Source organism: Rhipicephalus sanguineus, chromosome 6 (genome assembly GCF_013339695.2).
Source record: "Rhipicephalus sanguineus isolate Rsan-2018 chromosome 6, BIME_Rsan_1.4, whole genome shotgun sequence".
NCBI classification, from domain to species: domain Eukaryota; kingdom Metazoa; phylum Arthropoda; class Arachnida; order Ixodida; family Ixodidae; genus Rhipicephalus; species Rhipicephalus sanguineus.
The window spans coordinates 128,438,756-128,464,368 of NC_051181.1; the positions used below are offsets into that span (position 1 = coordinate 128,438,756).

Genomic DNA, 25,613 nt, shown 5'->3' on the forward strand with positions numbered 1-25,613 from the left:
TAGAACTCTTACGAGCTGGCAGCTGGCCAATGAACCCTTGCATGCTACCTGAAGCCATCAAGGCTACCGGGACGAGACCCTATAGCTATGAAAGGACAAAAGAAACATAGTGAATTAAGGGCTCATTGAATTGAACTGACACTTGTAGGGCACAGCACTAGCCCTGCATATGAATTGACTTTAGTGCAACAAGGTTTTTTTTTGAAGAGTTCAAACTGAGCTTGTTGGCAAAACATACCCAAGATTTAAAACCATGCAAGAGCAGCAGAGGAGACAGAAAAGCCAACACAGTGCTCAATCTTTGCTGTAACCTCTGGTGCTCTTACACTTCTACTAAGTCTTCAGCTATCTTGAAATCTTCACATTCATGATGTCGGTACAATAAGGGTGGCTCGTTACCATACATTGTGTACATAGAGCATACACTGATCTATTAATATTGTGATGATAGTGCTGATGGAGTTTTCTGTGCAAGTTGCTTATTCGGCAAATGTATTCTTCATACTATTTTAGTACGCCAGTGTGGGAAAGCTTGACATGTAACGCATAAATAAATTGTCTGCAAAAATCTATTACTCCACTAATATTTGCTCTTAATGCATCCTAAGCTCATCATTCATGGACAGTTTTGGTGTATCAACAGATACCTGTGTTAAGCCATCATGTTTTATATGTACTACTTGTGTACTGTAAGGCCTCTATTGTGTGCAGGTTACGGAATGTTTTGTGGCATCTGTAATGCATGTACCCAGCATAGACGACTGACTGTTCAAGGAACTGAAGCAGTGGACAGCTTGCTGTGAAAGATGGGAGCATTCTTCCTCTGGTCTGGACAAGCCCATATTAAGTGGTAGGCATTGGTTTCCTTCTCTACAATGGGCAGTTCGAGAAGAGTAGCTTGGGCTTGTTGGTACGTAATGCGAGTAAAATAGCGCCACTTAGACAGAATAAGCAGCACGACACAAGCGCTATCAACAGATGAATATTTGAAATAGCAGAGAAGACTTGTGTACAGAAATGTGTGAGGTGAGTGCGCATGTTACACAGGCATGGCTGCAAACGATCTGAAATCGGCACAAAGGATCGGTAGCTCCTTTACGGGCAAGCTAACAAAAGGCATGCTAACACACCGTGTGCCTAACTTCTCAATCATTTTGCCTTCTATTATCTCATGGACTTCATTTTCTTTAGTGTTCACAATCACGTCAACTTCATCAAATTCAGGCTGAAATTCACACGTGCTACAGTTGCATAGCTAGGTGACCGTTTTTGTGCTTTTGTACATTGCAACGGTGTTCTCTCAAACGATCGTTAAGGCATCTAGCGGACTGGCTAATGTAGAACTTTCCATAATGCAGTGGGATCCGATACGCAGCATGATCAGTGCATCTAACAAACATACATCTATGTTTCTTAGAGCATGTCGCTAGTAGCTCCTTCCTAGGAACACTACTATTGCAAAGGCTGAAAGGTTTTTGAGGGACACTAAACACAGCAGATACATCAACGCGACCAGCAATCTTCTTGAGATTATGCACAATATCATGCATGTAAAGCGCTACACAACAATGCACTCGATGGTGCGGGCAGATAATTCGTGAAAATTTCGACCACTGCTGCCTGTTGATTCTCGGATAACCAGCTTCCAGTAAGTGACCTGTTCTTTAGCACAAAAACACAAAAGTGAATGCCCTCTGCGTGTTATTATATCTGAGAAAGCAGCATGGCAAAAATCTATTTCTAGCTCCTTGCTAGAAATACTAAATCTGCTGCAGTGTAATGATCCTTTTCAAGTGAGATATTCTACCTTAATGATAATTTCAGAGAGCACTGTGGCAATCAAGAAAAGCACAAGGACGGTCTTCTAGCTATGCAGTGCGACATGTGGATGTCAGCAGGAATTCGATAAAGTTCATGTGATTGTCAAAAGTAAAAAGTTAGTCCATGAGATGATTGAAGCCGAAATGACTCAGTGGTTAGGCACACGATGTGTTAGAATGCCTTATATTAGTTTGCCCGAAAAGGAACTTGTATTCCTTTGTACCGATTTCAGATGGCTTGCAGTCATGCCTGCGTGACACGCGCACTCACTTTACCTGCTTCTTTACATAAGCCTTCCCCTGCTATTTCAAATAAACAATTGTTGTTAGCGCTTGTGTCATGTTGCTTACTCTGTCCCTGTCTAAGTGTGCGCTATTTTACTCATCCAACTGAGAAACTTATGGCACTATATGTGAGGAACACCAAGACAGGAAAGAGTATGTAATAGCAAGTGCTTGTGATATTGTTCAAACACACAATGTTGCAACTTGCATGCAGCATAGCTTGCACCTTCACAGCTCTTTGCAAACAGTCGCGCAGTTGGGCACACATCACCCTGCTGTTCTGGGTCACAGAGAATGTGGCCGGTTGGATCAGCGTGATGTGACATGTACCCCAAAAAAAAATATCGTCTGAAGGACACTCACCATTTATACCTTGGCTCAAATAAAGAGCCAAGGCTTTATGCTTCGTTACAGCCTCTACAATGGAAATCTCAGACTTCCAGTCACATGCTTTGTGCTGCTTACAAGTTGCTCCTGTGATCACTTGAACCATTCCTGTCGCTCTCTTGTCATCTTTGAATGACACCAGCTTCTCTTCTGATGAGCTCGTGAACACCGCAACGTTGTTGATAGTGCATTTCAATTTTTTCTAAGGATATATGATATCAATAGCTGCATTAGTAAAGAGAAATGGGAAAAAGCATACCTGAAGCTATGTCTTGCTAATGGCTGCAGCCGACCTCACTTTCATGAGGAACAGGCACTCAAAGATGGGCAAAAAATGTCTCAATAGAATCTGATTTCTTGTGTCACCGTCTGTCATTGAGATGCCTTTTTCGCTTGCTTTTTTTATCATATTTTTCACACCTTCCTTGGTGAAGTAGGATGCTCAGAACGAATGAAACAAGTTAAAATGTTTTTTCCCATCAAGCCGTCCAACTAACTTCTTTTCAGCGTGCAGTTCTATTCTTTATAAAGCACTTCAAAAACTTTTCTACTGAACTATACATAATGCAAGCTCCCTCCTTCTGTGAAGCACAGTGTTTAAAGCAAAAGGGCATGTGAACTTCTGTGGATTTTTGTTCTTGGTAGTGCATAATTGCAAGCTTCAGTATTTGCCAAGTCTTAAATATGTGCTGTTCATAACATTTTGACTGCAAATAACTTTTGTTGATTAGCCAACTTTATCACTGCATTGGTTCTATTCGTATTGTTGTGTTGTACAGAAACAGGGTGAAATATTTCCATGTTCTCTAAACCTTTCAGACGCCACCAATGAAAAACTGTCTGTAAATGCGTCAAATTGATACATCATTTCAAGGCACTCGATATTCTATTGCAACAAAAATAATGTCATAATGCATTAATTTATGTGTGTTATAGTAATTATAATTCAATTGTAATAATTATCTATTGTAAAGTCATTCGTGCTACGTTCTTACATTAATAGAATGAAATCTTACGCCAAAAATATAGTGCAAATTTGTTTTTGTGTATGTTCATTTGGAGTGAAGAAAAATTATACTTTTGGCATGGCTCGCAGGAAGGAGCACTTCGAACGACTCGTTGAACAGTGTAGTGCCTTCAGCAAACTGATAATATACAACAGTACACTGCAAAATGAAGTTAAATGAACACAAATTTATTATGCAGCAGGTTCATTTGATCCAAAGCTCAACGTATCTTGTTCAACGTATCTTGATCAGCGCTTCTTGTAATTCCTCCCTATGTGCGTTGTCTTGCTTTTTGCGCTGCTTACTTCCAAGGTATCTTGCTCTCTAGTAGCCCTAGTCGTTACCAATGGCAAAAATAAGTGGTGCACACAATTGTGTACATAGCGTGTCAAAGGGTTAAAGGTTAATTTTCTGGAGAGTCCTTTGCTTTGTAGGTGGCCAAGTAAAGCCTCACTTTAGTTGTAATTATGAACTACATTAATTGAAAAGCTAACATTAGTGATAAGATTCAGTGAAACAAAAATACTCCGTATCATCAGATCTTATTGCCAAGGGCCTCTATGCACTGTGTGATCTTTTGTGCATATGCGAGACGAAGGAGTGTTGGCTTGGTGACAAATGAGTGTCAAGGGTGAATGCAAGAGAGATCATCTTCAGTTTTCTCTGCTCTGAGGTATCAATTTTATTTTGAGGGGCCTCACATAAGTAGTGCTTCAGATTTGACAAATGATTTTGTGTGCTTTTTTAAGATGTCAGGGAAACCAGGGCTTGCATTCATTAAGCACCATTGTCTTCATTAGCATACTGCAAAAACATTATTCCTAGAAGTTACTGCGTAATTACAGCATTTAGGCCTTCATTTTATATTCCATAGCTAGGGTTAGCATGGCACTACATTTCTCGTTTTAGTTGGACATTTGTTCTGTGCTTTCCTTTTTGTTTTTCAGTCACATTTTAATGAGTCATTTGGTTTCAGAAGTACTTCAAAGGTACCACAGAATGTAAAGTGCATTCTGACTTATGCCCGCATGGCAGTTAGATGTTTGTACATATGTGAACATCGTATATGTCTGTGCACAGGCATGAATGAACAGATTATGTTGCACATTAATGTAACATGTAATTGTTTAGAGCAAGAAAAGGGACATAGAAATATTATGTTCATGTAAGACAAAGGCATGACATGGATAGATTCAATGCCTGGAAATGAACAGTGTTCAGTACTGTTATATCGAGGGCAATTCATTGAATAGTATTAAAATTGCGAGATTACTGAGAAAGAGAAAAATATCTTTCGTGACTGCATTTACTAATCCTGATGTGAAATAAACATTGTGCTAACTTTGAATTTTCATGTTTATATGTTACCACACTGTGCATGCTGATGGCAGCGACGACAACTGCAAAGGGTAAATGTTGGAAAAGCTACAGACATGAGAGCTAGGTAAAAGGTACACACAAGTGAACTGTTGTATTTTAAAATTGCATGGTGAATTCCTTGACGTAATATTCATATTGTTTACTTTTACTTTATTCAAGAATTCTTGTGGGTCAACCAAAAACATTGAAGCCACATGGCAATTGGCTCTGTATTAATCGCAGCTTAAGAGGATTGAAAAGTTCCTTATAAATAAAACATCCTTGAGATCTTTCGAAAGCAGGAACAAATGTGATAATGACTTCATAACTGTATTATGGAACAAACAGAATATCCAGACGACACATTTTTGTGCCTTCCAGGGAGATGTTCAATATCAACCCGATGAGAGGCAGCAAATGTGGAAATGGACGCAAGTCAAGGACAGCTGCAGACAGCAAAATATTGAAACTGATACAACGATTGTGCTGAATCACCGAAGATGTAAGTTAACTTTTTTGCTGGTGTTACTTGCTGATGAGCTTGTAATCCCTGCTATATTTTGGTTGCGTGTGTAGGGCCTGATATTCAATAAGGTTGTGCTGAATATGTAGGTTAACAAGCCTGAATGGTCAGTCTGAGGAGATCCATCATAAACATTTTTATTGAAGGAATGTTGAAGCACTTGTTTTTACACAGAACAAGACAACCTTTATGATAAGTGAAAGCAATTTTCAGATATACTAACAATATTTGCAGACTTGTGTTGTCGAATTTACATTCCTTATGCTTAATTCTTTTTCGCTTGCATGCTTCCTCGTATCTCTTTGTCTAAACAAGGGGCACCAGTGCCGCCCCGTCTATTGCTCATAATATGAGGGGATGCTTTGCTTTGTGAAACGGAACAGAAGAGCCCTATGTTAGCTAGAGGCTCTTCTACCAGCTATAGGCGGTGGTCTGGCATGCGTTCGCCTCTTGGCCATGCCTGGTTATTTTGACCCCCAGTAGCCGACAGCTTGAGCGGACGTGCTTTCTCATGCAGCAAACTATGCATTCTAGTCAGCTGTCACTGTGCGTCGGCCACACTCTCGCATACCCTCTTTCATGAATGACTCTGTGTATGTCAGCAAACTGCAGGTTGTCATATTGACATCAGCAGGAAAGCACATACATGGTGCTATTTGCTGTCGATATGTAACCAGACAATATACAGGAGGGCAGACAGTATTAGCAAAGAAAACTGCTTAAGTTGACCAAATCGCTCTTCATTAATTTCTCTCATTACTGCAACAGCATACTTTCCGCAATGTAAGAGGCTGCCTCATTCTCGGTTAATTGCTAGGTGCTTTTCCACGTTTGCTGCATTACTAAGCATCCGAGCTCGGGGTCGCCAAGAACAGAAATAAGTCGAGAGCGAGAACAAGCAGGAGGTGTAGTTTATTTTGTTAGCGGTCGTTTTGATCGAGTGCTCAGTTTGATACAAGTTACTGTGAACGAGACAAACTGTTGCTTGGAAGCAGGACAGAATGTCAACGTCAGTGCCACAGAATGCAAAATGCTCCTGAGAGGTTGTGTAGCTAGCTTTGCTGCATACTGCAACAATGCAAGGAATAAGCAAGTGGAGAGCAAAGCTACGTCCCCATTACGATAAACAGGAGCATTTGCGACCTTGATTCCATTGTCAGGTGTTGAGTTTCTGGATCCCGACGAGCAGGGACGTGCGTTACTTATGAACTCTAATTGGAAAGTGTTTAATAATGTGTAACACATTAAGCTGTGAGAGAAAGTTGGGCAGCCTCGATGTGCCTGCCTTTGAGCGAATGCCTTGGGCTGTTGATGTCGCCTATGACACTCACTCATTTTACATTTCGAGTTAACTTGTGAAAACACCACAGGCAAGGACGATTTGCAACACTGTCCACCTGAAACTACTTGGCGTGATGTGGGAGCGGTAACTGAAACTTTGTTTCACAAGTGCACCTTTGGAGTGGCTCATTGCGTACATTTTGATTTACTTATTTCGTGTTGCATGTGCCTCGTTTTATGCAGAAAGGCTAAATGTCACAGAACGTGTTTTTATCTCCTCTTTAGCTCTTTTAATTTGGCATTTTTGACAAAAACGACACTCCTTCTCAGCCGGCCTCAGTTCGAATCTGTTCACAGCCATTGCACGTGTCCGACAGCTGGTGCGCAAAATCTGATTTTCCCTTTTGCTTTGTTTTCTTGCTTTCAAGATCCCCCTTTGCTTGAACAGTTACACATGTCTAATCTCAACATGGTAATCTAGCATTTCAATTGAACTTAACGTCTCCCCTCATGTCTTTAATGTCGTCTGCACAGAAGTCATTTGTATTTTTTACTGTGAACACTATTTTTTTTTTTTTTAGTCAATCATGCAGGGGTTTAGGATACACATGCCCTTTTCTTTTTTATGAGATTGGGCGGGCTGTGGATGCATCAAAATTCAAAACCTGCTGCTGTGTGGCTCGTTTGTTTTTGCAAGGTAGATGCAAAATTCTGTTTCGGCACAGATTGCCTTCTTTCATTTGGTTCAAGTGTCCTCATATATTTTGTTTCTTCTCTTTTCAGATGAGCCAGAGTGCGAACAGTATACTCGTACAGTTTCGCAGAATAAACCCCATCTTTATGCGTTCAGAGCAGCTGGATGTTCACTGTTTACTTGGCAAGAAGTAGTATGTATGCATGCTTCCTGCCACAGCTATGTGCTGTCCCACACTTTGTGGGAAACACTGAATTCTGCATTTGCTGAGAAATATATGTGCCAAATAGTGCATTTTGTTGCTTTGCAGTCACCAATGCACACAAGCTGACCCCACACTGTACTTAAAAAGTTGTAATAATGGGTGTTCTGTGGTGAAGAAGATTGTGGTGCTTTACATGCAGCCACCGCAGTGATTATTGACTGATGCCAGTGGCAGCTTCTACTTTGCAGCAAAGAAGTTGTTAGAGAGAGCATACACAGGTTAAGTAGTAATAATGACAAAAAATTCCACTGGATGTTAAATGCAAGTCATGAGAAAAGACATGCATGTACATGTTGCCCCTGTTGAAACATATATCAGGCTACAAGTGCCGTATATTTGCTCTGCCAAATTTCTTGTTCAAGTTGAACAGCAATATCTGTTCTTGGGATTGCCAGACTTTTTGTGACTGGCGTCCAACAATGTTTTCACCAAAGTTTCATCCCGACCAGGCGAGATGTTGTCAGACACTAGACTTCAAAAAGCCAAACTATGTACGACTAATTTGTATGTGGTGCCAGAACACTTCAATTTTCACTGAAGTAGCAGACACTTGTAGCCTGGCATTTGTTTCTAGAGCTGTGCACGGGCCGTATTTCCGAGCCCGAGCCCGGCCCGGGCCCGCTGACTTTGTCGAAGGCCCGCCCGAGCCCGACGGCAAGGGGCTGCGAGCCCGCCCGGCCCGGCCCGACGTACGAAAACACAATCCCGGGCCCGGCCCGGCCCGGCCCGGCTTTTTGAAGGTTCGCTGCCAAAACAAAACCTCGTTTCCCGGTAATTTGACATTTTATTGAGCATGTCAAATATGATCAAACGGCACACGACGAACAGTCCCTATTACACAGATTACACATTACAAGTAGACGGCCTCATGCGAGCAACAATGGAGTTCGCTCGCCAAAGCCGTCACGTGTATGGGGTATGCCCATGCAAGCGTCAGCTTGCACGAAGGCGATCAGTCGCTCGTCGCTCTCGCGTGCATTTTCACTCATATGGGATTTGGCCTTAAATCGAACGCGAACAGTCGCGTGGCGCCGTCACTAGCTCAGGTGCTTGGTGTCACTTCTCTGTTTGTTGCAACAGAGGCAGTGTTTTACCTGCTCCCCATTTGTTTAAAGTAGCGAATGGAAAGGAAAAGCGGTAAAGGTCGGTCGCGGAAAAGGCGCTGTATGCGTGCTGGAACACAGTACCCGCTCATTCTCTATATTTCGGGCTTGAGTCGGGCTTTGCTCCGGGCCCGAGCCCGGCCCGATAAAACTCCAAGTAGCCCGAGCCCGGCCCGGGCCCGAGGTTAAAATACGTCGGCCCGCCCGAGCCCGGCCCGCGGGCCGGGTCGGGCTCGGGCTTTCGGGCTACCCGGAGCCCGTGCACACCTCTATTTGTTTCAACAGGGGCAATATGTACATGCATCTCTTTGTGACTGTTGTGTTAAACATCCAGTGGAAGTTTTCGTCGCCATCACTGCATAATGCGTTTTTCCTCTCTCTAACAACTTCTTCGCAGCAAAGTAGCAGCTGCCACTTGCATCAGTTGATAACCATTGCGGTAGGTGCATGTAAAGCACCGAAACTTTCTTCACCACACAGCGCCCATTATTACAACTTTTTAAGTACAGTGTGGTGTCAAGTTGTGCACTTTAGTCACATTAAAGCAACAAAGTGTGCTATTTGGCACATTTCATATTCCTCATTAGTGCGAAATTTCCAAGTCATTACATACAACATTTTCAAGGAGACATTACGTACATTTCCAGGACACATTACGTATGACAATCCTAAGGCAATCACGTACAACGTTTCTTCGAGATATAATGTACGACATTCCTAAGAAGACATTACGTATAATGTTTCTAGGAGACAATACGTACAACATTCCTAAGAAGACATTACGTACAATGTTTGTAGGAGACAATGACAATACGTACAACATTCCTAAGAAGAGATTACGTACAATGTTTGTAGGAGACAATGACAATACGTACAACATTCCTAAGAAGACATTACGTACAATGTTTGTAGGAGACAATGACAATACGTACAACATTCCTAAGAAGGCATCACGTACAATGTTTCTAGGAGACAATACGTACAACATTTCTAGGGAGACTCCGTTTACGGTAATCGCCCTATTTCAGAATCGGAAAAGTGATCGGCAACTTTTTACCTTCAGCTTTTTACGTAAACAAGGGGCAATATTTTTAACAGTGTAGTTCAGCCGCGCGCCGCGACACGGCGCTCTCCTCCCACCCCCTTGCGGATGATGCTTGCTGGCCGCGCCGTAGACAGCCGCAGATGTGTTTGGAAAAATGCACACTGGACATCGTGCACGTGGTGACTGGAATCAAGGTACGCTGTTATGTATTGTTAATCGGGCTTTACACAGTGAGTGTTGTTCTCTGTAGCATATTACCGTCGAGATAGAGCCAAGCAGCGTTCTTAGGGGACTTCGTATGGCGCGGCGCGTTCATATCCCATGACCACGGTCGCTACATAAGTGTCATATGACACATGTATTGTGCCGAGTACGTGATTTGCCGTGCTTCTCATTCTTTCTTTTGGCGCTCGTTTCTCCCACGGCCGCCTGGACCGGCGCGCGCCATGCTTCTTTCTAAAGGAAATACATTTCGTCGTCGTCTGCACTGCATAGCTATCTTCTGCGGTCGAGCGCTGTCTTAAGAGCATCACGTTGCTGGAAAACTAAATTGCGTTAATGATAATGCTGTAGACGTTTTCACCTTGCCGATGATAGGCAACATTTTGGTGAGCACGTCTTTTTGCATTCTGAAGTTCCCACGATACGACAGTGATGTGAATGAGACGTTCTTATTTAAGCGCAGGCCGCATGTAGGCGAATTTGAACGCGAAAGCGATGAGCGCGCGCTTGTCGCCTGCGAATTAGCTAAGGGTCGGTCGCGCAATGGCCACTTTCGTTTTGGTATCGCTTGTCGTTTTAGCGCGACAGCATGGAAGAGCCCGTTTCGCAGTAATTCCGGTGTCGGCGGCGGTGCGTGTACGTTCGTGTGCGTCTGTGTATGCGCGCAGATATCGCTGTCGCATTTAACTCTTAAAGGCGAAGCTTAAGGGTCCCCCCATTTCCGCCTCCATTATTGCGTGCATGCGGTTTGCCCTTTAAGATTCGAACTAATCTACCGGTTCGTTAGCTGAGCGGCTGCTGATAAGGCTTTCTGCGACTGGCATATATGTTTTCATATGCATTTTCACATTGTCATACCACGTTGACTTCAGGCAAGTAATTTGTTTTTTAGTCTGCGTTGGGATTCCGTGTGTAATTTACCGTGTTTTTCAGAAACGTGCCGTACTGCTGCGTGCCTTACTGTAAGTCAACACCAATGAATATTACGTTGCCTCGACGCCAAAGTGTCATTCCTTCCAGCAGGTAAAGCTCGCGCACTCAAGGCCGCAGCATCCCAAGGGAAATCCGCCAACCTCCTTTAAGCAGCGGAACCAACCTTCGGATCGTTTCCGCTATTCTGGAAGCACTCAGAAAAAAGGAGTTTTTAATAAATCTCGTGCTTTCCTTCGCATGTATACTTTTTACAGATATGCTGCACTTGAGAACACCAAAACAATTTTCTTGAAAAGTGACTCACGGGTGTTTTCGCTTCGGTCACCATCATCACGACAAGGACTGGCGCACACACAAAAAAAAAAAGAATATAGCGATAGCCGCCATCCATCCTTTTATGTGCTTTTTGTGAACGTGGTGGAAGTGCTATGCTAACCCACGGTTACTCTACAGCGATATCTTCAAGGCGCCGCTATGCGCCGCAAACTTTCCCGCATAGAGCGCAAAGGAATGGAGGGGTAGTAGGCGCGCGCCGCGTTGCGGCGAAAGGAGCGGTCACGCCCCTTTCTGCAATTACGCCTCCTCCGTCCGAATGGGACGGCCGGAGCAACACCGCCGCGCGCCCCGATCCAGGTGGCCGTGGGAATACTAAGGAGAGGCCCTGACGTCACATTCGTGAAGCCTCCACATCGCAAACACCCGCATCGCCTCCTAGCGAAGGCGCAGCGAAACATTTCGCGACTTCCGCCGCGACGTTTGCAAGCGCATGCGCGCATCGCGAAACTTTGCAGCCTTTTTGTTTGTTTTTTGTTTTTCGCCGTGCAAGCGGTGCAGTCGATTCACGCATGCTGCTCTTGGTGTGTGTTCTTTAGGAAAGCTACGCAATGCCCAGCTGTTGCGTATACCCGGTGCAAATCGCGTGCACTGCGGACAGTACCGGGTGTCACTTTTCATGTGTACGTATACGTTCGCTTCATTGCTGATCACTAAGGTATGGTATTTGCGTGCGAAGCTCTCGGATGTGCGCTCTGTTGCTTGTTACTCGTTCTGTCAACTCAAAACTCATGTGAACTTTTGTTTTTGGCGTCTGACGCGCCGTACATAACGTGCGCTGAAGGCATCGTACGTTTTAGAGGCTGTGTCGTTCAACGAAAGGGCAATAAACTTTTGTTGTTATTATCGGACTACGTGACGTATGTATTGTTCGGTGTGCGCTCGATCGCTGCGTGCTTGTGTTGTGTGCGCACTGGAATTACGAACTTTACGTGCACGATCGCCTATACAATACAGCGGTGTCCTCTTTTCGACGTGGAGTTACGTCAACTATAGATTGGAGTTGCGCCGCAACCGCTAATCGGGCAATAGATCGGGAAATCGGGCTACGAGAAAGGAAAAGAGAGATCTAACGCCCTGTAGAACGCGTAAGTCACTGCTAGGTAAGTTCGAATACGATGATGCAGGGGCTGAATGTTTTTGATTACGGCACGTGCCGGTACTTTCTGCACTGTTGCACAAAAATGCTCCACGAAGAATCTCAGCACGCTGTGCTCGGGCCTGCCACGCACGAACAGTCTGGTAAACGTCTGCTTGCAACGTTTTACTACGTGCAAACCGCACAATACGCGCTAAGTTTACGCCGGGACTACAAATCCGAGCAGAAGCGAACCACCGCGGAAAGCACGCCGCGGGGCGTCTGCTGTTTTGTTTGCCCCATACCGGTTTGTTTGCCCCATAAATCTGACGTCACTTCCGCCACACTTTTCGCAATGCTAGGGTGGCTAGAAGGGGAGGTGTGATGACCGGGCTACAGTGGCTAGAATACTAGAAGTGTGATCACCGCCAAGCGGCTGCAATGGGAGGTAGTGACGCCGCCTTGCGATGTTTCCGCTAGGTGGCGCGCGCTATCGTATACACCAGGCTCTCAGGCTGCGCACGTTGTTCAATGCTGGAACTCGCCGGTTAGACGTGATTCTTTTGCCTGTTTACGCTGTTCTTTCGTGCTACATTTGCTGGTCGGACAGCCTTGTCGTGTTTACGTTATGTCTTTTGCGGAGTGTGTGCCATGAGCAGACGTCAGAGCCACTGTTTTGTGCCCAGATGCTCAACTGGGTACAAATCGTGCAAGCAGAAGCTTTCATTGTTCGGAGTCCCGAAGACGACCATTTGTTCCAGCAGTGGCAGCGTAATATACCAAGAGCAGACGAGCCTTTGGAAAAGAATGCTGCCGTTCCAATCCCCGAGATCCAATCGAAAAGCTATTCGGGATGATTCGTCAGTTATCCGGGTGCAATGATCATCCCACATCGACCCAGTTCCTTGCTGCCGTGAATTCCCTTAGCTTTTGCAATTTGGTAAAAGCACCAGACACGGGCAACTGTGCAGGTGACACACTTACGTCATTAGTTGGAACTGATGAAGTGGCCATCCATGTTGACAATTTACTGGACACTGGAAACCTGGACGAAGATTCAAGTGTACTACAGGCATCGACTATCCTTTCTGACCATGTGTATCCTGTGCAAGTCAGTGACGGAAGACTGGTGTACTATTTGGCCGGCTATGTGGCACGGAGGAAACTTATGGCAACTAAATGCCAGGACTGTTTTGAGCAGGTGCTCAAATCCCTCGAGAACGCAGATAAGGATCTTGCGTCATTCGCAGCATTCTGTGATGTTGGAGGGCTTTTGTACCTGTAACCTAAACTATTTTCATTTGTGGAAGCACTGGAGGACACATTCACATCGTGGTTCAGTTATAATAAGCTCTAAAGGGACCAGGGGCGTAGCCAGAAATATTTTTCGGGGGAGGGGGGGGGGGTTCAACCATACTTTATGTATGTTCGTGCGTTTGTATCTGTGCGTGCCTATATACGCAAGCAAAACTGAAAAATTTCGGGGGGGGGGGGTTTGAACCCCCCGACCCCCCCCCCCTTGGCTACGCCCCTGAAAGGGACACTATAGTTGAACTTCTTAACTCAATGCAGACCGTACCATCCGTATAGTGTGCGACGCACACAAGCAAGATCTGACGAGCAACATAATCAAGTTTTTTGTTCTCACACGGCTTCACTTCTTTACGAAATCTCTAAACCATGCTCTAAACAAACAGAGAAGTTCTGCAAGAGAAAGATCAAAGCACTTCAAGTTTCGAAGGGCGATGTTATGTGCATCACCCTGTAATGTGCTAGCTTTCTTCCCTACTTTGATTCCCCCAACTTTAAATAAAATGTGTAAGAAGACTAAAATGCTCTCCGATTTTTCTGTGCAGTTGTTAATTGAAAAATATTTCCACTGTGAATACGCAAGAATACTTAAGTTCTTGAAAACTATCTCATGCAAAATGTGTATAACAACATGAAGAAAATTGACATCAGTGTCATAGTAGCATTTTTTTTTTCGTGCTTCTTGAGGTTGCTTATAACCTTGTGAAATGGCAATCCCCCCAAAATGTTAATCAGTTACATTTCTCAGCATCAAGGAACGATCGCAAGCAGTGGCAAGCTTAGCTGGCCGCGATGTTTGCGAACGATGTAAAGCTTCACTTATGATACTGTGCGTACGGTCATGCCATACGGTGATAATGTTTGATAATATCTGCCGCAGATTTCATTTCTTTATGAGGCACTTACGCCCTGCTATATAGTAGAGACACTAATAAAAATTTACGGCGCAAACAAAACCATATGAGCCACAAATCAGCCTTGACATGGCAGCTTCGCTGCAGCGAGCCGAGCGAGCGACGTGTAAGCTACAACCAGCGCCACCTAGACAGCGCCGGTCGAGGCATCGGTGGAGAGCGTCAGCGCAGGCGGCGCGGTCTTCACACTTCCCTATTCTAGCCACTGTAACCGGGCGGCAAAAGTTGGCCGCCATTCGCGTGAATGCCGTGGGGCGGCGCTGTCGTCGGGGGCGCCGTCAGCGAACGTAGCCGTTCTCCGTTCTCGGCAGGGAGAACGCTTCAGTGGAAATGCGCGCGTTACCAAATTATATAAAACTTTAGCTGATAATGCAGTTGATAATGCAGTTGCATGCATAATACTTGAACATGTTCTATTTACCAATGTTATGACTCATATGAACACGCATTCCTTACTTAATCCTCAGCAGCACGACTTTCGTAATCGTTTTTCCTGTACAACACAATTACTTGAATTGACACTTATCCTGTGCTTTAGATAAAGGTTTCTCTGTTGACTGCTTGTTTCTAGATTTAAAAAAAAAGCTTTTGGTGTTTTACCCCACTCTTTATTAATTCAAAAAAATAAAAATGTATAATGTGAACGATACAGTTAATTGTGAACTGGTTAAACGAGTATTTAAATTTGAGAAGGCAAAATGTCATTATCAATGGTAAGACATCCCGGGAAGTTGATGTGTCCTCTGGCATGCCCCAAGGGTCAGTCTTGGGTCCGCTATTGTTCCTCATCTACATAAATGACATTTGTTCCGGTATTTCATCACATATCAAATTATTTGCCGATGACATTATACATAGCTCCCATGATTGCACTACTCTCCAAAACGACCTCGACAGGGTCTTAGAATGGTGTGATAGGTGGCGTATGTTTATTAATAAAAAAAAAAAACAGTGCATATGTGTTTCACTAGGAAAAAGGCCCATCATGACTCTTTTTATGTTGTAAATTCAACCAGGCTGCTATCAGTTCGCGAACACAAGCATCTTCGTGTATATTTCACACCGGACCTTTCCTGGAGCTGTCACATCCATCACGTCACAAAGCCGGGTGTGTGCTAGGTTTCCTGGCCAGAAATGCAAAAGTTAACCATTTGAGGCCAAGACTCAACTGTACATGTCTAACGTTCGATCTATCTTAGATTACGCTTGTGCTATGCGGGATCCGTGGAAGGCAATTGTGACGTGTCCAATTTAGAAAGAATTCAGAACTTGGCTGTTTGGTTTGTCTGCTCTGACTATACCAGAAATTTCAGTGTTTCAAAAGCAAAAGAAAGGCTTGGTTGGGAACTTCTACACAAACGAAGGGAATATCTGCGGTTGAAACTATTTCATAACGTATTTCATGACCTAACGGGTCTGGACCCCTCGCGATACTTGCACAAACCGGATTACATTTCGCAGCGATTACATCATGCCAATAAGATAAAGGAAATAAGCTGCCGGACTGACGCATTTAAAATGTCATTTTTTCCGAGGACGATAAGCAAGTGGAATAGATTGTCTCCTGAAGTAGCAGAAATTACTTCACATGAAGTATTTTCAAGTTCACTTCTGGGTCTCCAGTAGCGTATTCGCGCGGTTGTGTAAGGACAAAACTGTACTGTGAACCCGATTTATATTGTGTATATCCCATGTATCACTACGTAAGTTGACAGTGAATTGCATTTATTGTAATGTTGAAGTGTTGGAATCTGTATTCTGTATCGAAATATTGTATTCTCGCCGCCCCCCCCCCCCCCCCAACTGTAATATGCCCTTGGGCGCTGTGGGTACTATGATAAATAAAGAAATAAATAAAGCAAGAAAAAATTTCGGGGGTTGTCAGAGCCCCCTCAACCTCCCCCCCCCCCTCAATTACGACCCTGGGTACTTAATTATGCTTTAATGCACTCTGATCATTTTATTTGTGCGCCTCATTACGTGCGAAAGCAGATAACTTGATCTACGCCAACCAAATCAGGATTAAATCATGGCATACATGGTAATACAACGTTCGGTAGTCTTTTGAGGCTCAATTCAGAAATCCAATAAATTAATGCAACATGTTACTAGGTAAAGAACCTTTATTGTGTACAACAGAATGCACTTGATTGTTTCCGCGGCTTGCCTCACATCACACAAGGCTTTCTCCTTTTGATTTTTTTGTCATTCATTTCTTTGACATCATTCCCAGGATTGGGCGACATCTGTACGTGCCGCCATCTCTCGGCGGCAGCAATGGCGTCCTGCCATAACTAAATGGGAAACAAGCGAAAAAATCATATTTCTTGAAAGAAGCTAGTTATCAAAAACGACTCGAGCTCCTATACAGCAGATACCTACAGGAACATTCTGGTAAAATTGCAGTATCACACTACAAAGCGTGTGGCTTCCCCGGACAATTGAACACCGCCGATTAGAAACACATGGGGCCCCATTTTAAAATTTTAAACACTCTGGGAAGCCGCGTGGTTTGTAGTGCGACATTGTAATTTTAACAGAATGTTCAAATATGTATCTGCTGTATAGAACCGGGAGTCATTCTTGATATCTGGTTTTTTTTTCGTTAGATATGATTTCTTTCGCCTATTTCCCATTCAATTACGGCAGGTCACCGCTGCCACAGACGAGAGATGGCACTACGTGCATATGTCCCCAAATCCTGGTCATGTTTGCCATTCATTCCGCTGTTTGCGCAAATGCTTTGCGCAAACAGCAGAATTCTCTTAAAGTGGTTTGTCAGCCCTCGGAATGGTGCATGCCCACTTCAAGAACAGTTCTTGGCAAGTCGGTGCACGGAAAAGGGACACTTTTTCCCAACAAGATCTGTAGCCGGAATCACACCCTGGCACGAAGCACCAACGCTGAGTTTTTTTCTTTGAGGTAGACGGCATCTCTGCTAGCACACAGCACTCATGAATCAACAGCACACGCCAACAGTTCGCAGCAAACTACACAACTACAAACCGCCGGCCAGCCTCTCTCCGCGGAAACGCTGACGGCGCCCCAGACGGCAGCGCTACGTTGTGCCCTAGCGGCGATCACGCGAAAGAGGACCACCCTCTCCTATGGCTGGCCGCCGCGCTCAGCACACCTCCCCTTCTAGCCACCCTAGCAATGCATTGGGATACGATAGGGGGAGTGTGCAAAGCGCCGGCTCCCGCGTGGGCCTTTTGCCGTGAACTCCCGCGCTGCGCCGCTGCTGCGCCGGACCCGTGTAAGCTCGGGAAGCGCGCGGAAAGCGAGGGGCGTCTGCTACGCGCGCTGTAGTTTTTTGCGCCGCGTTTCCACACAGGGCACTTGAAGTCTACTTAACTTTCATAATGCCGTGCGGAATGGAGCATATCCATCTTTAAGCGTTGTTTTAGTGCTGGGGCAACAATAGAATACAAAAAAATCATGTGTTAAGCGGCATCAGCGTGGCCTAGTTCCGGTCACAAAGTTCGAGAACGTTGGTGCGTGAGTAAAAACGCGCAAAACGGACACGCACAAGCAAAGAACGAAAGAAAAACCTTATTCGCACGAGTAATCGGGCAATAGCATCACGCATGCACGAATTAAGTGTAATAAAAAAAAGTAAATTGCACGCGCAGTCAGCTGAAATGCGCGCAGTGACCGCTTCACACTACGAGCTTAATTTTTACTCATGGTCGCCACTGGTTTGCTAGCCATATGCACACCGCTTTATTCGGCAATTCATTAGCCTCCACTAGCTCTTTGTTATGGACGGAGCACACCGGGAAGACGCAAGGGAAACAAAAAAAAAAAAGAATACTCAAACTAAACAAAGCAAATCACACTCTGCCGCGACGCAACAAAAGAACACAACGTCGGAATCCACTTTCAAGAAATAAAAATTACGTGACAGACACGCAAAATCATCGCGCCAATACACGCGGCAACCCTACACAGACAGAATATTCGAAAAAGAAATACGGGATGGTTAACCAAAGCAAAGATTGAATGCGATTAAAGCAAGATGGTCCCGACGGAAGGTGCGACAGCTGTTCAACAAGTAGGCTTATCTGCAGTGGAACGTCCGTATGCTGGTGGTTTGCCGCCGTACACCGCTGCCGACGATTAGCAGGCCTGGACACGAGTCACACGCCGCTGCCGAAGGTGGAGATTTGATTCGAGCCGTGGGTCCGGCTACGGGACCACGCTTCAGCTTCCAGCTAGCAGTTCGAGTCTTCGCCCCACGTGCCGCTCGGCTCGACGGTTCAACAAAGTGTTCGTTCGTTCGCCCTCCGTTGGAGTTGTTGTTGTTGTTGTTGTTGTTGAGTGATTCTTTGGAAAAGACGCTTCTTTCTGCCTCCCAGGTGGGGGCACGGCTCAGCGCCTGTAGGATGGGGAAGTGGGGAAGAAAGATGATAGAGAAGAAGAGAGATGTTTAGGAGCAGTCCGCCATCGTCACGGTGGAGGAGGCGTTGGAGTTGGAAGCGCCTGTTGTGATACAGGGGATCAAAGCGATTCGAGTCCTGCCGCTTCTGCGAATTCCAGGAAGGCTCGCAGGGCCAGGGCTTCGGATCTTGGGGGGAAGATCAGGTCTTCCACAGTGGTGGCAGGGAGGCCTAGATGACGGTAGCGCCGTCTCATGGTGTCGCGTGGACCGTCCAGCGCTGGGCAAAAACACAAGATGTGTTCGAGCGTCTCCGGGGACCCGCATCTGCTGCAGTCTGGTGAGGTACAACGGCCCTTGCAGAACTTTCGAGCAGCAGGCCAGGCGCTTCCGGTGCGGAGACGGAGCAGCAGCCGTAGCTCCCTCCTCTCCAAGCTGGCCTCCCGCAGTGGGCGTGGGGGTTTGCCGTTCGCCACCCGTTGGTCTGGGTGGGCCGCCTTCAGCAGGTGGAGAAGCCTTTCTCGTGAGAAGTCACCTGCCGCCACAGCACGGGAGACCGGGACCGCAGGGCGGTGTGCCTCCTTGGCAGCGGCATCAGCTTCCTCATTACCGGCTATCCCCACGTGCGAGGGTAGCCAGTGAAGGGAGAGCGTGACGCCACAGGCCATGACGGCCAGGAGTTTCTCCAGGAGTAAGGACACCGTGACGCCCGCTTGGTCAGGATGCTGAGGGCCTGGAGCGCTGGTCTCGAATCCGTGAGGATGGCCACGGGCTGCGTCGGCAGGTTGGCGGCAAGGTGGTCCACTGCGAGGTGGAGTCCTGCCAGTTCAGCTGCAGTGGAGCTGGCTGAGAAGGGGAGGCGGCACTGGAGTGTTCCCAATGGGCAACCAATAACTTTGGGACGTCTATCGGACCACTTTACTGGACATTACGTACATCCGGCGGATGCACGACAAATACCGTGGGACGTTCAACGGGACGTCCGCAGGACTATATGGCGCAAAGGAATTGAACATCCCGAGTTAATCCCACCGGGCGTCAAAACCGGATATTCGGACGTGCTTGGACGTATGCAAATTCAGTAAAAATCTTACCCGACGTCCAGAAAACGTCCGTGGAATGACCCATATGCTGGACACAGTGAGGCTTTTGGTCATTATCACGTGCAGAGCTGGGCTTTCTGTGTATTTTTGGCACCTTCAGGATATCATATCCTGAAGGTGCCCAAAAATCCACGGAAAGTACAGCTCTGGACGTGATAATGACCAAAAGCCTCACTATATATCCAGCGGGGCACCAATGGGCTCATTGTAAATACAGCTCAAAAATCGAGACGCAGACAATAAAAGTAAGGACACAAACAAGCGCTTCTTTGTGTCCTTACTTTTCTTCTACACACCACTTATATCCAATTTCCATGTAGAAATCACATCGGTTTACTACTGAACAAATAATAAATCTGAACATGCAAAGGATGAACACGTACTTCATAAATGACGTTTAGTGTATGGCGCACAAATAATCATGCTTATCAGAAACAATAAATTATCCAATGATTTTGTAAAAGCGGCTTTATTAATGAATAAAGCGCACCGAATGTGGCACAAAATACGACAGAAGGTGACCGCACAAGGTGAAGCTGATTGACGCAGCAGCAACATAAATTCAAGTTCTGCATGAATGCACTCCAGGTCCCGTCAAAGAAACTGCGCTGGCTTTCACACAAGCTGGCGTGGTCTCGGGCCTCATGTCTTGTACAAACAGCGGTGAAGAAAAGCTGCATACAAGAAGAAGCAAGTAAGCTAGGTATAATTTACAACAAATAATTGAGCATCAAGTCATTGTAAAGACGGATTTCCAATTACAGATGTGCACAAATGCTGTCATGTATTTATTAACGACAATCATAACTACTCACAAAGCGAGGCACCTGTTGTAGAATCGTTGCACTATTTGTCAGCGACAGGCCGGCATGGTTGTAAGCAAGCAAGCAAGCAAGCAAGCAAGCAAGCAAGCAAACACTCGCTCGCACGCATACACCCACCCACACACGAGCTGTAACCCGCAGAAGAACAAGATGACCGACCTGGAATAGGGCGAGTAAGTCTGGCTTACGATTCGCAACGGCGCGTCCTCCGCATATAGTTTCGCGTTCGACAAAGATTCAACCACCAGCAAAGAACTGTCAAAAGTTCTAGCAGTAATGACGAAAAGTCAGGCACACTTAATTTCACTTACCGAAACAAGTAGGTTATCCGAATAGCTGCTTGCTAGCTGCAACGAAGGTGGCGAGCAGATCAGGCCATTGTTGTAACGGACCGTCGGCGAAAACACACAGTAGAGCTTGTTTCACGAATCACTGATGGAAAATATGCGGCAAATGGCATGAGCACAGTTACTTCATGCCAGATAACAGCCAGTGAACCATACAGAAAAGCTGGCATGCTACACAAAATGCGAAACGATGACAGCCGAGCTGCTGCGAACGCAAAACGACGCGACGACGCCAACGGCGTCTCCGCAGTCGCCGGTGCACAGCACGATCGCGAAGGACACGTTTCAGCATGAGTGCCGCCGAAGCTGATTGCACGGTGCGCCGCATGGCGCGCCGGGTGCGCTACGTGCGTGCCTGCGTTTTGCCGGTTTTACCGGTTTTACTACTGTTGTCAGTCGCGCGACTCTAACAGCACGCTCGCACAGCAGCGCTGCTGTGCGAGCGTGCTGTTAGAGGCATCGTTGTGAAACAAATTATTTTCGGGGTATGGTTGTCTGCGTCATTTGTTTGAGTAAAACCGACGGTAACCGCTCTTTTGACATGCCGTTTTTGTATATTGGCCCTTCTCGAGAAAACATTCGAAGAATGATTGAGATAGTCGTTGTGCACTCGTACTTTCACACAAAATGTCTGAAAAATGTCTCGAACTAGGCGTTATGGACTTCTTTGGCAAAATAGACTCTGGGTATGCCGTAGCTGTTGAAAATGCTAATAAAGAGTATGCAAGCACATTTGAGGGGCGAATTAATGCTATATTTAAGAAATGCATATATTTTTGGTCTTCTCGTAAACTAAGACGTTTTTTAGAGGTTTTGTGTTTCGTGGGAAGAAACTGCAGTCACGTTTACGTATGTGCGTCACCCATTCACCTTTCTCCTAAGCACGTAAATAATCGCGAGAAATGCCACGAGTGCAATGCATAATGCTCGCACAATTATCCATGAATTATTTCCTCAATCACATATTTTCCGAAAGATAAAAATTAGCGGCGGTTTCCATATGTTGCAAAATCAGTTTCACGCATTGTCAGATGAACTAGCGTGTAGCGGTTTGCATCCAAACAGCTTTGAAATGTCCGCACGGCCATCTCCTGTCGACGTCCTCTTGATATCCACGCCTGGATTATTGAAAACGTCCACGTGCTATATATTCTTGGACGTCTGTCGGAAGACCTTTTTTGGACATCCAAAACGCGACGTCCGCTGCACGCCCCGTGAACCGCCGTTCTGGGACGCGGACGTTAAGCTCTTCTTCGGACGTCGTCAGGATATTCGTTGTCCATTGGGTTGTGCCAAGCTCTGGGATCCTGCAGGCAACGGCGGCAGAGGGAGGGTTCCGGTACACGGAGCGATCGATGAACATCAGCAGGTGGCCCCTCAGCTGCTGGTGGATCTTGGCCGCCGCTGCCTGTTGAAGCTCGCAAGCCGGGGAGTGCTTCTTTGTCAGTCCCTCCAGGTGCAGGTGGATATCCGGTGGCCGCCGGGTTGGGGGTGGTGGCACGACTGGAGTCGGTGGCTGCCGCACTAGCTCCTTGTAAAGGGCACATATGCCCCCCATTCGGGAGGATGGGCGGCCCTCGAGGCGCTGCAGGAGAGCCGCTCCTTCTGGTGCTCTGTGCATCCGGTCCACGTGTAGCAGGGCCTGCCGCAGCATGAGCAGGGACACCGGAGACGCCTGAGCTTCCGCCAATGTGGCGGCCACAGGAGACGAGCGCGGCAGCCCCAGGAACGTCCTGATGGCCAGTCGATGCGGCTTCTCCAGCTGGTCCTTGCGGCGAAGGGAGAGCTGCACCAGGGGCAGGGCATACAGCATGGCTGAAGTGGCCGCTCCATGGTAGAGCCGCAGTGCCACCCTCAGAGGACAGCCACGGCCACGCAGCAGGATCCGCCCCACCATGGTCAGCACTCGTGCTGCCCTTGTGGTGACCGCCTTAACCGCCGGAATCCAGGTCAAACGGTGATCAATCTGGAGTCCCAGGTAGGTCACCGTCCTGCTCCATGGGATGGGCGTACCTCCGAGGGTCAACTTCTGAGAGTAGACCTTGCAGCCGCATTCGGATGAACAATCAGGGCCACCGTCTTCGCGGGAAGACACCTGCAGCCCGATGCCTCGAAAGAAGGAGGCCACAGCATCCAAGGTCCGCTGGAGCGACCGCGGACCGCCGGCAGGTGTCGTCTTGGCCCGTGCACCCACAGTGCTTCATCATCGGCGTAGATGGAGCACTGTGTTGGGTACCTCTCGTCCTCCGGGATGGCCGCTGGGAGGGCAGCCAGCACCAGATTGAAGAGGAACGGGCTGAGGACAGACCCCTGCGGCACCCCGGACGTCACGGCCCTGGGGCTGCTGGTGGTCCGGCCAACTCGTACACGGAGGGTCCTTCCTGTCAGGAACTGCGTGATGAAGCGTCGAAGGCAGCCCCCACGCCAAGCGCGTCCAGAGCACTCTCAATGACCACATGTGGCAGGCCATCGAAAGCACTCTGGACATCCAGTAGGACTAGGAGGGCCACGTCTCCCCTGTTTCTTGCATCCTCCAGGGTGGAGACCACATCCGCAATAGAGTCAGCCGTGCAGCGGTAGCGGCGGAACCCTGTCTGCTGCTCTGGCATGAAGTTCATTCGCCCCTGCAATCCATCTGAGGCGAGGCAGGACCACGGCCTCCATGAGTTTACAGGAGGAGGAGGTCAGTGAGACGGGCCGATACGATGTAATGGACGACGCGGGACGGCCAGGTTTCCGCACGGGCACCACCACCGCCGTCTGCCAGGTCTCCGGAAGTACTCCAGTCCACCAGACCTCGTTCATGGCTCCCAGCAGTCGCCGCCGGCCAGCATCATCCAGGTTCCGCAGCATCTGGTAGGTGATGCCGTCGGCTCCTGGGGCGCTGCGACGCTTTGTCCGTGCGAGGGCTGCATTGAGTTCGTGTGCAGTGATGGACTCCCTGCACAAGGCCTCGATCTGACTTGCGGCCCAGGCGGGATGATGGCCCAGTGGAAGTCCGGGAGCCCCTCGGTCGGGGACTGCAGTAGGCGGCGCCGCCGCCACCACAGAGAACTGGTCTGCTAGCTGCTCCGCCAGCGCGTCCTTCCTTAAGTTCATTGCGATGGCGGCCGTTAGGACGGGTTGCCGCAACGATGGTCCGGAGATGAGGGACCCAAGTAGTCGCCAGGCCGTGGCACCTCCCTTGCTCTTTCCAACGGTGTTACAGATGCCCTGCCATCCCTGCCGCCAGCGCTGATTGGCATGCCGTCGGCAGGCAGCGTTAAGGCGGTTGAACGCTGTCCGGCTTCCTCCACGAAGGTACGTTCTTTCTGCCCGTCGCCTCGCCGCTCGTAGGTTGAGGTGGTGGATGTCTGGTACCGGCTGGTTCACTGGCACTGTTGTGACGATGGTGGCTGCTTCTGCCGCCCTTGTCATGGCCCCGAAGAAGTCTCGGAGCCCCGTGGGATCGTCCAGAAGCTGCCGGTAGATCCTCCAGTCCACCACCTTGTACCGCCGTGATCTAGGGACCTTTCCGCCCGCTGGAGTGACGAGGATGGGTAGGTGGTCTGATCCCCAGGAGTCCGACGCTGTGGCCCAGCCGTAGCATACCCCGGGTGTGGCCAGGGTGACATCTATGGCCGTTAGGGACGTCCTGGCGAGCCGCTGGATGTGTGTGAAGGACCCGGTGTTGAGCACCTGGAGCCCCAGCCTGTGGACGACTTCCATTAGGTCCTTCCCGCGACAACAGTTCCTGCGGCTTCCCCAGGCTGAGTGGTGTGCATTCATGTCACCGCACAGGAGGTAGTGCCGCCCAAGCAGTGGGGTCAACCTGGTCAGCATGCTGGCGTCCCAGGGTCGACGCGGCCGGATGTAGATGGAAGCCACCGTCGTGTCTACTCCCCGGAGTCGCACCGTCACCGCACAGCACTCCAGTGGTCCCCCTGTGGCGCTGGCCACGTCGACCACCACGTGAGGGAGTTCGCGTCGGACGTATACTGCCACGCGCGGTGTGTCCTGGGGGTGGTTACTGTTCAGGCATGGAGTAGCCCTACAGGAGTCAACGGTGCACGACGTGGCTCCATTGTAGCCGACGTAGCCAGGGAGCCGCAGGTCGAAGGCAGTCCCCCTAACCTCCTGTAGTGCCAGAACGTCGTAGTCGTGCTGCTGGAGGTGTTGGGAGAGATCTGTCTTTCGTACTCGCAGCGAGAGGGCATTCCACTGCAGCACGCTTGGGCGGCAGCGGAGATTCCGGCTTGGGAGGGAATCAGCCATGCTGGGAGGTGGGAGCCAGGGAAGCCACCGCCTGTTGGTAGATGGCGTGGAGTGGGTGGGCAGCGGGCACCTGGGCGCAGGCGAACTGCATGGCCATCAGGACGGCCTGCACCATGTGGTCCACAGCCTCCTGGTTCTCCGTGGAAA

At 47.8% G+C, this 25,613-nt stretch overlaps 1 long non-coding RNA gene across 1 annotated transcript; it reads left to right on the plus strand.

The window, feature by feature from the left end:
* Nucleotides 1–735: 735 nt before the first annotated feature.
* Nucleotides 736–7,573, plus strand: LOC119396384 (uncharacterized). The gene is made up of 3 exons (XR_005184428.2): nucleotides 736–850; nucleotides 5,240–5,360; nucleotides 7,446–7,573. It is a non-coding gene; the product is annotated as an uncharacterized LOC119396384 (long non-coding RNA).
* The last annotated feature ends 18,040 nt before the right edge of the window (nucleotides 7,574–25,613 follow it).